The following is a 15,116-nucleotide window of genomic DNA, read 5'->3' on the forward strand; positions in this document are numbered from 1 at the left end:
TAGTACATAAACTGAATTTTTTAATTTGTGCCATACTGCACTATCTGTGACTGTGGAAACAGCGATTGTGGATGTGGGACTACCTGAGAAATACTACCCCGTTTGATGGGTGCCCTGACGTCAACGCTGGCGTGGTTGTCCGTTGACCGGATTGCCATCTTTCGTACAGAACACGATCATACGGACATGTATTGACAGTTGGTATGGTCATATCGTGTCTTAAGACACAGGATGGGGAAATAGCGGTTTGTTGCTTTAATTTTGGACACCATCGCGTTTAACAAAACTGAAAATAAAATATTATTGTGGCTCTGTCGTGTTGTTTGGTAGCAGAACAAGTATAAATCGAGCTTCAACCTGTTTTGAAAGTTATAGGCGGGGTTAGTTAGATAAATATTATGATCACCACATTTTCATATTCAACAATGGACGACTGCTTGACTGTCTAACTAGATATCTATAGCAAGCCGTCCCTTTATTACTGTTCCCCAGTATTAATGATCGAAAGTTGGACCTCCACACACAAACAAAACGCAGTTTGAGACAAAACTGTTCGCAGTTCAATACATAAAACGTAATCGTTTCTATGTTTCGGCTCATGATGATAAGATAAATTGTTTGTTTTGCTGTATGAATTAGATATGCTGGGATAGTGCTCTCGTAACATGACTGCTGTAGATTCTGTAAAGTTCGACGCCTCTTATTTTATTTTTCCAGTCAACTCCAGCGATGAATCTTCTAAAATATCCTCGCGTGACTTTGATCTTTCTTCTCCTGTTTCCTTCCAGTCTTACACAACCTCCTCTGCGTCGGCAATTCTTCCTGTTGGAATACATCAAATAGTAGTAATAGTAATGCAAGAGTCGGCTTCTACAACTTCTCACGTTCGATTCGCCTTTCCTCGTAAACAATGACGTTCTCAGTGTCGAGATTATTGCTTCTATCTCCTTGCGAACTCTTCCTCTATACGACCTTGACGAAAATGTTCTTCTCTTCGCAATTAGATGAAACCTTGTCCGATTTCCACGCGACCGAGCGTCTCCAGTCGTCCGAACCCTGTCTCCAGAACTGCTCGTTTCCCCTACTTCGTCGAGGTACCAAAGGGACAAAGAGAAAACACAGAAATGACAACAATCAATTTACACAATTTTCCGTTTCATTTTCATATATACGATCACGAAATGACTCACTGACATTTCAAAGAAATAAAGGACAGAAGATACATACAGTTTTTTGTTGAATAGTATGAGAAACTGTCGTAATAAAAAAAAAAAACACTGTCACAAAGATACGGATAGGGGCTTCAATTAATCGTTGCCTAATACTCCCTTTCTCCGCCAGTTGTACGACGCGATTTTGTTTTGTTTTTGTTTTTTGTAAATAGATGCGAAAAACTTCAGTTGATTGTTCATTTGGCACAAATGTAGGTCAGTTTTGTATATACTGGCATCCACAGGGAAATTAGTACTGTCTTCTCCAAGCTGACTCCTCTCTCTCGGTGCTCAATCATATCGTTTGATGATGGGAAGATGGCGTCGATGTCTGCTGTGGCAACGAACACTCAAAGATATTTGGCGTACGCGCAGCAGATAGCCTGCAAGTGGTTGTCAGTTTCTGAAACAGAATGTAAGGCAATGGTGCAAAGCACCATAGATTCATTATTTTTTGATATGTTGTCAGTAAAGCGTTATAATTATCTTATTTGATTATTGATAGATGCACATTATAGTTACCATTTTTTGTGAAAAATTAGTTGTACTAAATGTTTAAAGAACAGGTCTTTCAATGAACCAGCTAGAACGCTCGACAAGCATCAACAGTTACTAATAAATAAATTATATGAAACATAAAACAATGCAGAATAGCATTTCCCAAGGGATTATAGCTATAAATTAATTCACACTAAAATTTAAATACTGATGTTAATTATCGATACGAATTCTGTACATGTTTGTACATGTTTTTCACTGAAAAGCGGAATTATGTTCTGTAGGAACTTGATACGTTGGTACAAGAGAATAACAGGTGGTTTAGATCTCCGGCTGCCATATTCAGAATGGCGCTGAACTGATGTTCATCCTATGCACATGATACAGAAAAAAAAATCCATGTACAAATCTGATTTTGACAAATTACGGCCTGCACACAACAGTTTGTCAGGATAGTAGGTTGTGCCCCCGAATGATTTACGATGTAGTCCATTGTTCTTGCCACTTGGTCGCAAATCTCTGTGCCACACAAATCCCAGCTGGTCGACCTTCTCATTATGGTATGTTCCTTTGTGGCTTTTAAATCCACCTCTATTGTGTGACCGCATTTTCTACCTAGATAGCAGCGTGTAGTTTTTTTCCACTGAGAGTTTTGTCCGTGATCCAGAGTTGGATAAAACTTTGTGGTTATGCCAATAATCTCAGAGCCAAAAACAGGTCCCACAATGATCTTCTTGTCGTAATCTATTTGTCGTTTACTTTGTCAAAAGCCTTGGTGAAACCGTCCGAGTGGATTGCAAGCGGTTTGCGTGTTTGTTGCATAAGCTGTCTCGGTAAACGAGTATGGAGTCGTTTGTTCTGCCAGGGACCACTTTAGTTTTGAGACGCACAGTAATACAGCATTCAGCCACTTCCTCGAGAATGCTGGTGCTGGCATAGTTTGCAGTGCCCACTTCTTGGAGTAGACTTGTTAAAATACGTGTGTGCTTAATTTAAAATGTCTGCCTATGTAGTGCATCTTACTCGTACACAATTTTTCTTCCGTGCGTAACTGTTGTCTTGCTTTCCTGCTTAAGCTGGGATGCTTGGCTGTTATCTGTCAGATTGGTTGACTTCTTGTAATGGCACCCCGTACTTCCGCTATGGTCACGTTTAGCTATTTTAATCGCAGTCGGGGACTGATGACCATAGATGTTAAGTCCCATAGTGCTCAGAGCCATAATCGCAGCAGGTGCGCAGATGTTTGCCTGACCGGGACGGAACTGCTTCTAAGCAACGAAATAGAAATCGGTGGTGTTCGCTATCCGGAATGTTTTCTCTGCGCTGTATTATTGGCTAATCTTCCCTGAAGGCGTATTCGCGGTATTGTGCTATGGATATGCACTTCACAGACTTCTCTTCCGAAAAACCGCCTCCTATTTTGTTACTGGTTCCTGGTGGCTACTGATTTGCAGATATGCTGCACACATACCAGCTCAGCATTATTACAACTAACTCAGATGCAGAAACATTTCGTAAAGTTAGCATCCAATGACTTATCATACTATAAAAATTATCGACCCTGCCAGGATTCGAACCTGGAATCTTCTGATCCGTAGTCAGACGCGTTATCCGTTGCGCCACAGGGCCACACGATCTATACCTCTCGTATTAGTCGTACTACCACCGTTTGTAATTGTCCGTGGCGGTTTCTTTTTCATATACTCTAAGTTTTTAGTAGCGAGTCCATTACATTTTTACACCAGTTAATTATGTCCATAGAGCAGTGTTTCCTATTGGCGTAAACATATTCCTACAGGATGAGGCGGTAAAGTTCACGATATCGTCCGGCCTGTTTCCTCCGACGCTATATTTCAGTTAACTGCACGTAATTGTTTGAAATGTATTCTGCTAGAAAACGATATATGACTTTCATCTTTTTCACTATGCGATGACATCGCATTTCAGCCTTTTTTTCAAGAATTTTAACTCTTGGTTGTAAGTAGGCTTTCATTATTTCTGACATCATAAATCCTTGCCTGACAAGCTATAACGTCTTTTAGCTACCTTATAAGAGTTGGTTAGTTTAATAAATAGCGTCTCTTTCGTTTTAATTCTTCCAAATACGGAAAACACCTGCATTCTATTGAATTTTAGCACTGTGTAGGGACAGAATGGCTATTGTTTCCAAATTTTGTACTGCAGACATTTGGCTGAAAGTTAAGACAGCATCATGAAAAATGCACTTTCTGAACTTAGACAACAGAAAATTCAATTAGTAAAAATATTTGACCCCGACGTGATTTGAACACGCAACCTTCTGATCTGGAGTCAGACGCGCTACCGTTGCGCCACGAGGTCTGCGGAGAAAGCACCTCCCTGCTGAATGTATGCACCAGCGTTTCGTTTGCATCTTACAGTCTTAGTTGAATAATATCATTCAAAGGCTCTCAAAACAGACAACTGTAATAAAATGGGTGAAAAATGTATTACTTACTATTAAGCTTCTGTGTTTACCAGTATTATTGAATGAGTTTCTGTCCTTCCTGTGCGTCTGGTCAAACTTTGTTTCTGTGTAAATGAATTAAAACACTGTCTATTTCTATTTGTCATTTACATATTTTCAGAACTGGATTGGTTGTAATCAGCGTTTCAGTAGTGCCGTACAGTGACACTGCCGGAACTTGAAGCTAACGCTATGACAGACCGTCTTATTTCAGTGTTTATATTTACTTGAATTCAGGATATTTTCATAAAAGACAAATAAAATAACCATTCTCTCTGCAATGGAAATTATTTTTGCAGCAATATTCGAAGGCGAAAAAGGAATTCCAACAGTTGCAACTAGTATACAGTTCAGTAGAAAAGGAACAGCAATATTATTCACATGATAGTGGATACAAATTATTATCTGAGAAAATCAGGGACGGATTAATGAAGTTTTGTGGGTGGGGGAAGTTGCGTAGAAGAGAAAGAAGACCAAAGGTTCCTTCCCTTGAAAGTTAAGGAAAACAACCTTCAAAAACTACCTTTTAAGCTGTTTTGATGCTGAAAAATAACAAACAATTGCAAGAAGAGTTTAATTTTAGACAAAAAATTTTAAATTTCTTGAAATGTGCAGCATTCAAAACCTTTGTCTCAGTTACTTCTTTTACATAATCGTTAATACACAGCAACAAGCTCGTACGCCTTTTGTTAACACAGAGTTGACAAGCAAATTAAAAGCAAATAAACTGAAATGAGAATAAAATACTTTGAAAACTGTAGTTCTTAATTTGTTGACAGTTATATTTTTCCCATTTACTTCATGAATATGTGTACAGATGTGTACTTATATTCTGAAAATAGCAATGGGAAAGTCTTGACAGATACTCAAATCTAATTTTTATTTTCAATACAATTTACAATGATATTAGTTTTTGAACAAACGAAGTGGGAATAAAGTTGCAAAATCCATATTAATTATGTTATCAAAATAATGTGTCTGAGACTAATACCTCCAAAGAAGTACAATGTAAATAGTGAGAACGATATATCCTTGTAGTAGCTCAAAGGTACATAAAGACATAGTTCTGAATGTAATATTGTGTTTCTCTGATGAGTGGTTAAAATCAGGCAAAGACCACCTTCTTACAAAAAACAATTGTGTTTATATTTGTCATTTTACTTCTCTACAAATACAGTGTATACGTTGTGTGCTTCATGTGTATTAGCATCTGATTCGCACTTTTTTCAGTTTTTATATAAAATTGTAATATGAGTGTGTGCGTGATAATTACTCAATCTTTTTACATCGCAGAAGAAAAACTGTCATGATATTAAATATTACCTGTACTGAAGAAAACATATCTTTTCTGTTCTTTCCGCCCTTCTCAATACACCTATCTATAATTATTTCTTTTTTAATAGTGATGACTCTCTTGACATCTGACCTGAGTGGCATCTATCCTTTGCCATAATTATCTTTCTATTTGTGTTGGTGTTTCATATTTTTGATTGCACTGTGTGTACGACATTTGCACAATAATTCTCATATCACTAAAAAGGGACACTCTTTGCGCATGTCTGACGAACTACCGTGCACACTACAGTGATTGGTAAGTTTTCAAGAAGTTTATAATGTTTTAATGTTGTTAATTACTGTATTTACTTGAACGACTCAGATCCATTTTCGTTCCCCCTTCGTATCCAGTAAGCAGCTGAACGAGATTTATTCTTATTATTGTAAACGACAATGCGCTTCCCGTTGCGTTTGTTGAGCTATAGAAATAACAGGAACACGGTATCATTTTATACGCAGAAGTGCTTCTATTAAGACAAAAGGATATTACGATCCTGTAAAGCTACTCAATACAGCACGTTAAAAAGCGGGGTGAGAATGTAGTCCAATTAGGAACCCGTCCGCAGCTCGTGGTCGTGCGGTAGCGTTCTCGCTTCCCGCGCCCGGGTTCGATTCCCGGCGGGGTCAGGGATTTTCTCTGCCTCGTGATGACTGGGTGTTGTGTGATGTCCTTAGGTTAGTTAGGTTTAAGTAGTTCTAAGTTCTAGGGGACTGATGACCATAGATGTTAAGTCCCATAGTGCTCAGAGCCGTTTGAACCATTTTGAACCAATTAGGAACCACACAGCTGTCGCTGCTACAGCCATACTGTTAGCACACGCATCCGCGAGCCGAAGACATCACCCCTACCATGATCAACTGTGCTTCGTTAGCAGTCACTTTATTGTTCTGTTCCGGTTATAGACGTTCGGAAAAATTCAAGGCAATATACACCATCATTCGCTCAAGAGGACTTACTAGATCAACAAGTACATCTATCCGCAAAAACTCACTTTTCGCTGCCTAAGTAAATATAGTTTCATCGATTAGTTTGATCCTGAAGATGATTTGTGAACATAAAAAGACTTCGTGGTTATCAAGTAAAACGACTGATATCGAAAATTTTGCGTATTTTCTAATTCAACTTTACAGTAGCAGCATCTGAAGCAGTTCACTATGGACGCGAGCGTGAAAAAATTGTGACTAATCTTAAATAATTTTACTTCACTAACATTAATTCCGAAATTAAGTAATATAGGAACACTGAGCACTCTTCAACATAATACACAAAAAGCCACTTACATGTTGTCTTCTGTTTTTAGAGAGGACAGATGTTATTCTTGAAACTTGTTTCATGTCGCAGAAAATTAAAAAACTTCACACTGCCACGACGAACGTCCCCTTTACACTGAGCTACCGGTGGCGTAACTTTCTTTCCAGTAGCGGCCTTCACGTGACACCACTCTGTGGCGCATTTGACCAGCCAAGCCTTGGATCGCCGCCTGTGAAAAGTCGCACGTGACGTCAGCGTTGCAGTGGCAGTAACGGCTCCAACAAGGCTACTCGCAGTAGCCATCAGAAGCTGACCGCAGCAACAGCGGCGACTGTTCTCAATGGCCGAGTATCGCGCCGCGCTGTGGGCAAAGCAGGAAGCGCCCTTTAAGGGGAGCCGGAGGTGGTCAAATCCAAAAAATTACGATTTTTCTTTTTTGCTACCGAAAATTAATTGGAACATTCCTCTTTAATGTAAACTTTGAATTATTGTTCTAATCGCCCTAGAAGTGGAGTTATTACCATTTTCCCCCACGCCTGCAGAGGAAATGGGCGGCCACTGAATGCATCTAACATCCTCTCGTGACTTCCTGGCGAACTGCTTGGGATTTTCTCGGCCTGTTACGCATACAGCGTCTTATGTTACGCATACAGCGAGTGTGCAAGGGTTAGCTACATTGTTTTCGGTGACAAATGAAGCGCTAAGAGCGCGGAACAGCGTCTGTTTGCTGTTTACCGTTTCGAATTAGTTCAGTGTTGCGCCTGTTGTTGGTAGTATTATACTTCTTGTGTAAAGCGTTGTTCTGGTTACTATGCCACGTTTTAGTAACCATGTATATAAGAAGAGGAAGAACGTAGGGAAAAGAAAATTAACACTAATACCAAGTTGCGATACTACAATTACTGAAACAGTGCGTTCTTCTGCTAAGCAACACATGGCCGGCCATAGCCCTGTGACATCTTCTAGCAAATACTACCTTGGGGATGGTGACTCCAAAGGTTTCAAGACTATAGAGGAACTGAAACCATATGGAAATGAATTTGTAGTTGAAAAGTTGGAATGCATTGGGCATGTTCAAAAGCGTATGGGTGCATGGCTTCGAAGGCTCAAACAAACTTTGGGTTCAAGTAAGCTCAGTGATGGAAAGACAATAGGAGGGAGAGGCAGGCTTACTGATGAGGTGATTGAACGTCTACAGAGATACTATGGGTGTGCTATAAGGCAAAATACTAGTAATGTTAGTGACATGCGAAAAGCAGTGTGGGCATTGTTCCTTCATACTGCCTCTTCCAATGAATACCCTCAACACAGCCTGTGCCCAAAAGATTCCTGGTGCAAATACAATGCAAAAAAGGACTATGATCACAAACATGGTTTGCCAGCAGCTGTGATAAATGCAATAAAACCAATTTTTCATGACTTAGCGCAGCCAGAATTGTTACACAAATGTCTACACGGAAAGACGCAGAATCCTAATGAGAGCGTAAACAATTTGATTTGGAAAGTGATTCCTAAAAGGGTGTTTGTAAGCATAAAAACACTGCACTTTGGCATTTATGATGCAATAGCAACCTACAACCTAGGGAACAGTGTGAAGTGTGAAGTTCTGAAGGCATTCGGATTTACAGCTGGGGTGAACACTGTACGAGCACTAAGAAATATTGACAGAGAAAGGATAAGAGGAGCAGAAAGAAGAGAAAGGCATATGAAGTATGATGGAACAACAGGCCAGAAAAGAAGACAGAAGAGGAAGCTTTTGGAGGATGAAGAAGAAGACCCTGATAATCCATCCTATAGTGCAGGAATGTATTGAGAAACTTTGATAGCCATTTCCCGTAAATTAGAATTTTTCGAATATAAGGAACATTTTCTCAAAATCCACTCAAGCTAGAGAGATGAAATTTTTATACAGCACTCCTAGTGGTCGAACTTACATTGTAACACAGCCATTTGGCAATATGTTCAGTAGTTTCATTTCAGTTTAATTATAAATCAATTATTTGTAAAAAAATTGGGTCATTAATAAAAAAAATAATTGGAAGGAAACTAGAAAAGACACTCCAAAATTACTCTGTCATAATTGCAATACTAAACCACTCTATATGTAAAAAAAATTCAAATTTTTCTGTTTGGTAGTTTATTCATAAATGTTCCTCAAACTTAGTGATTTTAACATGGGCAGCGTATGCACCTCCGGCTCCCCTTACGGGCAGCGCGTGCTGTTGTGGAAGATCGGGAAGCCCTGCTAATGTCTGGCGCCCACAATTCGAACAGGAGGCGGAGCGCAAGTCACTGGTACAGGTAGTACATACACTCTCTCGGACCCACACAGTAAGGTGCCTCGGGGAACACTGAACTGAATGACTAAATCCACTGACCAAGACTCTAAATTCGCCTGCTTAACATTGACCGTAGACTGCAGAAATAAGCATTTTATTTTTATTCAGCTTGAAGTCTCGGGGGGAGGCGTGGGGGATCTTCCCTCCGCCAACCCCTGCATTCAGCCTTTGGAGAAAACGTATTTTGCTATATAGTCCGGAAGCTGTCAGATCTCTTTAGTGAATATCGACACAATCACCACCTTCGGAGAAGTGTTGAAGTCATACAGAATACCCATCGCTGGTACCGGTATATCAAATCTGATGTTCTTTAGAGGATTACATCGATGTTGTCTGTGGAAAGTATTGGAAAAGTTTGCAACAGTTGTCCCGTCACAGTGTTTAAAATGCAAATTTTTGAAGACACCTACCTTTATGCCACTTCAATGTTGCGTATCCATGACGTACCACGGGAGTATCTGACGCATCTGTTCATATCGTAACTTTCATGCACACATTCGTTTTCTGTAATATAAAAATGCATTTTTTTCACTACATTTTTTACTACATTAATAACATCCCGAGACTATAGATTTCAGGGGAGAAATCTGATCGCACATTTGTCTTTCAGAAACGATTATCGCCTTCATAAAGTTGCAACAGTAAAACGTTAAGTTGTCAAATAAGTAGTTTAAGGATAATAGTTAACTCATATTTGCTTGGCTCTGGATGTTAAACTAAGGTTAGATTCTCACATTATATCAAAATAAACTGGTACAAATTTGTCGTAATAAAAGAACAGATTCGATGTTTAGTGTAAATACTGAAGAATAGACGTGTGCATTTTCTGTATAAATACATAATTGCGTAGCCGCGATCAGAGTCAGTCGACATAAAAGTTTTCTGGCTATAGTACCTCGTCATAATGTACACTATATCATCAAAAGTATCCGGAAACATGGCTGAAAATATCTTAAAAGTTCGTGGCGCCCTCCATCGGTAAGGCTGGAATTCAGTATGGTGTTGGGCCACCCGTAGCCTTGATGCCAGCTTTCACTCTCGCAGGCATACGTTCAATCATTTGCTGGATGGTTTCTTGGGGAATGCCAGCCCGTTCTTCACAGAGTGCTGCACTGAGGAGAGGTATCGATGTCGGTCGGTGAAGCCTGGTACGAAGTCGGCGTTTCAAAACACCCCATAGATTTTCTATAGGATTCAGGTCAAGACTCTGTGCAGGCCAGACTATTACAGGGATGTTATTGTCGTGTAACCACTCCGCCACAGGCCGTGCATTATGAACAGGTGCTCGATCGTGTTGAAAGATGCAATTTCCATCCCCGAATTGCTCTTCAACAGTGCGAAGCAAGAAGGTGCTTAAAACAGTAATGTAGGCCTGTGCTGTGATAATGCCACGCAAAACAACAATGGGTGCAAGCCCCCTCCATGAAAAACACCACCACACCATAACACCAGCGCCTCGACCGCGCCGCTCGACCATGAAATCCAAGTTTTCTCACTTCCCGCCTAGCAATCACAGTACTTGCAGTGGGGTCCTGATGCAGCTTGGAATTCTTGTGTGATGGTCAGGATAGATGTCTGCGTATTATAAATTACGTTCCTCTTCGACTGTCTGCTGTCTCTTTCAGGCAACAGACGTGGTCGGTCTGCACGCTTTTGTGCTGTAAGTGTCACTTCACGTTTCCACTTCACTACAACATCAGAAACAGTGGACCTAGGGTGTTTAGGACTGTGTAAATCTCGCGTACAGATGTATGACGCAAGTGACACCCGATCACCTGACCACGTTCGAAGCAGTATTTTTATACATTAAAAACACCGCCGTACCTGGAAAACTTTTATGTCGATTATAAATATAGTTTGAATAAAAGACTAAATTCGTCTGTCACCCATGTGTAATATCTTATTACTGTAGTGCAAAAGTGGCAAACATACTAGAGTGTACTAAAGCAACTACAAGATAAGGATACAGTCTATGATTAATTTGTATAATAGGGAAATACCCCACGGAAACTATATTTCCAATTTTTGCAACATACGGATTGAATCTTTCCTCTCATTTTCATATTTGGAGTAACTGAGCGGGGTAGCACACTGGTTCAAAAATGGTTCAAATGGCTCTGAGCGCTATGGGACTTAACTTCTGAGGTCATCAGTCCCCTAGAACTTAGAACTAATTAAACCTAACTAACCTAAGGACAGCACACACATCCATGCCCGAGGCAGGATTCGGACCTGCGACCATAGCGGTCGCTCGGTTCCAGACTGTAGCGACTAGAACCGCACGGCCACTCCGGCCGGCGACGACGGTTCAAACCCGTGTCCAGCCATGCTATTTTCAATTTCCCGTGATTTACCTAAATAGTTTGAGACAAATGCCGGACTGTTTCCTTCGAAAGAGCACGCCGCTTTCCTTCTCCCTCCATCCGTAATCCGAGCTTGTGCTCCGTCTCTAATGACCTGTTTGTCCATGGTATATTAAACACTTCATACTTCTTCCATATTTGGAAGAAGCTTCTGAACTATGGAGTTGCGAGTAGAAGGAAATAATGAAGGAAGAACTTCGAAGAAAATTAACCAAAAATGTTACTTAACGGATCGAAATTTTTGCTACAATTTGTGACGGCGTTGTACACCCAGAGAACATGGCCATTTTCCTTGCGAACGGTTTTGTTTTGTCGACTGTACACAAAGATCTAATAATGCGTATTTTGCACAAACAGTGTTTTCGAATTAACTTGCATGTGCAACTAGTTTATTACATCAGTATGTGATTTACGTCAAGTCACAGGTACTGTAAACAAACAAATGATTGTCAGAACTGAACTGTCCGCAGCTCGTGGTCGTGCGGTACCGTTCTCGCTTCCCACGCCCGGGTTCCCGGGTTCGATTCCCGGCGGGGTCAGGGATTTTCTCTGCCTCGTGATGACTGGGTGTTGTGTGCTGTCCTTAGGTTAGTTAGGTTTAAATAGTTCTAAGTTCTAGGGGACTGATGACCATAGATGTTAAGTCCCATAGTGCTCAGAGCCATTTGAACCATTTGAGAACTGAACTTACTTCTTTATCGGTCTGCCGTTGTCCACACAATGAATATAATTTCTCGTGTAGGATCTGCACATGCTAACAATGTCACACAAAACAATTAACCTTCCATTTATTACCGTCACATTGGTATGATGCGAATTCGCAACGCATGGCATTGAGGGATTAAAAGAAAAATGTATAATTTTGAAATAAACTCTGCAAACAATTACCTCCAACACAGACCCCTTTCTGTCCTAAATACCTACAGGAAGACGTGGCGGTTATTTGCAAGCGACAAGCTACAATAGTAATTTAACGTGATGGATGAAAACATTAGAACAGTGAAATACGTAACGCTTACAAAATGAACAGCAATTTCTTGAACTGAGGATACGCTTTGCAACAATTTCTAATCAGTGCTGCCCCCCTCCACAACCGTTGATGGCGCCAAACAAATTGTCATCCACTATGGTAGTCTGAATCTATGGATCAGGTTTATTCGGCTGTGCTCGTATAGCCCCGTCCCCTTTTGTCTGCGGGAAAGCTTTTTATTTATAGACGCGACGGGGATTCCCCTGCGAGAGACAGTTCCCCTGGCACTCATATCGCGTCGGCCTACACTCTGCACCCATTCAAAAATCAAACTAAGATTCGTTCAGAAATCAATTTAGAATGTATTCAAAAATGATCAAAAACCAACAGAGGTGCGATTTAAAATCATATGAATAATCGATAACCAACGTGCACTGGATGCTAGGCGCTTTGTGAAAGAAGGTTTTTGCGAATATGAATTTGGCGCCGCCTGAAATTGCCGTCCGGGGCAGACACCCCGGTGTGCCCCCCCTCCCCCCCCCCCTTCACCCCATCTCCCCAATAGATCACGGACTGACTTTATACAATAAGTTACACATTTCGCCCTATACTCAGACCATTGCACAATAAGAGGGGCGCATTATCAGAAGGGAGTACATGTTCCTAATTTCCTGCAAACATAGTTCTTCTGCGGTACGGGTATCCGGTGCACCACAGTGGCGATTAAATATACCGGCAATTGGAAACGTACTCCAAAGTTGTGCGCAAGGCTGGACTTCTTTCATCGGCAAAAGTCTTAATTTTGCACAGATTCACGGTGAAATTCTGGCGGTATATGGACCAAATGCAGTGGCACTTCCAGCCGTAGTGAAATGGTGCTAACAGTATGTGACCAAGACAGCACAAGCACCACAAGGCTGGTATTACACCGTCATACTTCTTTGGCAAAGAAATATGATCCCTTATTCGCCAAATTTTACGTCAAATTTCAGAATGGCGGACAACAACTTGGTATTATGGTACGAGAGCTGCAAGTGGAGGACGTCAAGTTTTGTATAAATTACTTACGAGTGGATGAGAGTGCATTTCAGTATTTACTCAGTGGAGTGGCTTCCCATATTACCTAACAGAATACTCACTTGAGAAACGCTATATGTGCAAACGACAGCCTGACTGTGACATTGCGATTTCTTGAAACAGGAGAGGGCTACTTTAATTTGCAATGCCACAATGGGCACTAACCAAAATAATTCCAGAAACATGTGAAGCGATTTATAAAGCACTGAAGGTGGAATCTCTGAAGGTAAATAAATGTTTAGTATATATATTTTTGGATAATTTAACTAACGGAATTAATGCTCCAAAAATTAATGAAAAGTATGAAACGCTTTGTAACTTGGGGCATCCAGAGTTCTGAAATGTAGAATGGAATGCTAAGAAAGAGTTTTTATTTTAATTTTAGAGTGTGACCGCCACCTCTACTCCGGCTTGCTGAAAAGCTGCCTGGATGTTTCCAGATGTATAGGTGGATGGCTGTATCTCTGGTTGGGAATATGAAGTCGTCTGCAGCATATTCCACCTGCCCATTAACACACGATTAATAGCAAGCATTGAGATGCTTGCTCACTCTCCCCTCGGGCAGTCGAAGCAAGGTTATTAAAAAAAAAAAGAGTCGAAGAATCATACCAGCTTTGAAGCCCATGTTTACAAACTCACTACGGAAACGTCAAATAGCTGTAGCGACGCCAGAGCTCAAAGAGGTTACATTTCACATTGCAATGAATAGGCTGGCCGCGGATACCGAACGGTTTTAGGCGCTTCAGTCCGGAACCGCGCGATTGCTGCGGTCGCAGGTTCGAATCCTGCCTACGGCATGGATGTGTGTGATGTCCTTAGGTTAGTTAGGTTTAAGTCGTTCCTAGTTCTGGGGGACTGATGACCTCAGATGTTAAGTCCCGCAGTACTCAGAGCCATTTGAGCAATGAACAGAAGACGAACAACCTTTGTGATCAAATCTACGACGAGGCTCCAGATTTGATCATATTTCTTTGGCGAATGGCGAGATTTGACAAAGTTCTCTATTACACTGTCAAATATCTTTGACATAAATATTTGACATATGAGCTTTGACAAAGAAGTATGATAGAGTAGATCCTGCCTCATAGAAATTCCAACTTCCCGGCAAGATGAAAGATCTGAGGGGAAAGACATTTTCCAATGATACAGACGTTCACACAGCGCTTTCCAAATGGTTCCGTTACAAAGCAGCGGATTTCTGTCATCCGGAAACTGAACGATTGGTTCCTGACTGTTGTTTATAGAAAGGTGGTGACTATGGTGAAAAAATATCACGTATCTGTGCTACTTTGAAGTCTAATCAAGAATTCGATAAAAAGTAATGGGCCTGCCTTGATAATGTGTAACTTGGTAAATACCTAGGGATTACAGTTACGAGCAACTTAAATTGAAACCATAACATCGAAAATGTACACTGAAGCGCCAAAGAAACTGACATAGACATGCGTGTTCAAACAGCGATATATGTAAACAGCCAGAATACGAAGCTGTGGTCGGCAACGCCTATAGGCCTATAAGGCAACACGTGTGTGTGACGCAGTTGTGAAGTTACTGCTGCTATAATGGCAGGTTACCAAGATTTAAGT

At 40.8% G+C, this 15,116-nt stretch overlaps 2 non-coding genes across 2 annotated transcripts; both read right to left on the reverse strand.

The window, feature by feature from the left end:
• Nucleotides 1–3,265: 3,265 nt before the first annotated feature.
• On the reverse strand, nucleotides 3,266–3,338 carry Trnar-acg (transfer RNA arginine (anticodon ACG)). Its single transcript has one exon. It is a non-coding gene; the product is annotated as a tRNA-Arg (tRNA).
• Nucleotides 3,339–3,977: 639 nt separating this feature from the next.
• Nucleotides 3,978–4,049, reverse strand: Trnaw-cca (transfer RNA tryptophan (anticodon CCA)). Its single transcript has one exon. It is a non-coding gene; the product is annotated as a tRNA-Trp (tRNA).
• Between the last annotated feature and the right edge of the window lie 11,067 nt (nucleotides 4,050–15,116).

The sequence above is a fragment of the Schistocerca cancellata genome, chromosome 2, assembly GCF_023864275.1.
Source record: "Schistocerca cancellata isolate TAMUIC-IGC-003103 chromosome 2, iqSchCanc2.1, whole genome shotgun sequence".
Taxonomy (NCBI): Eukaryota; Metazoa; Arthropoda; class Insecta; order Orthoptera; family Acrididae; genus Schistocerca; species Schistocerca cancellata.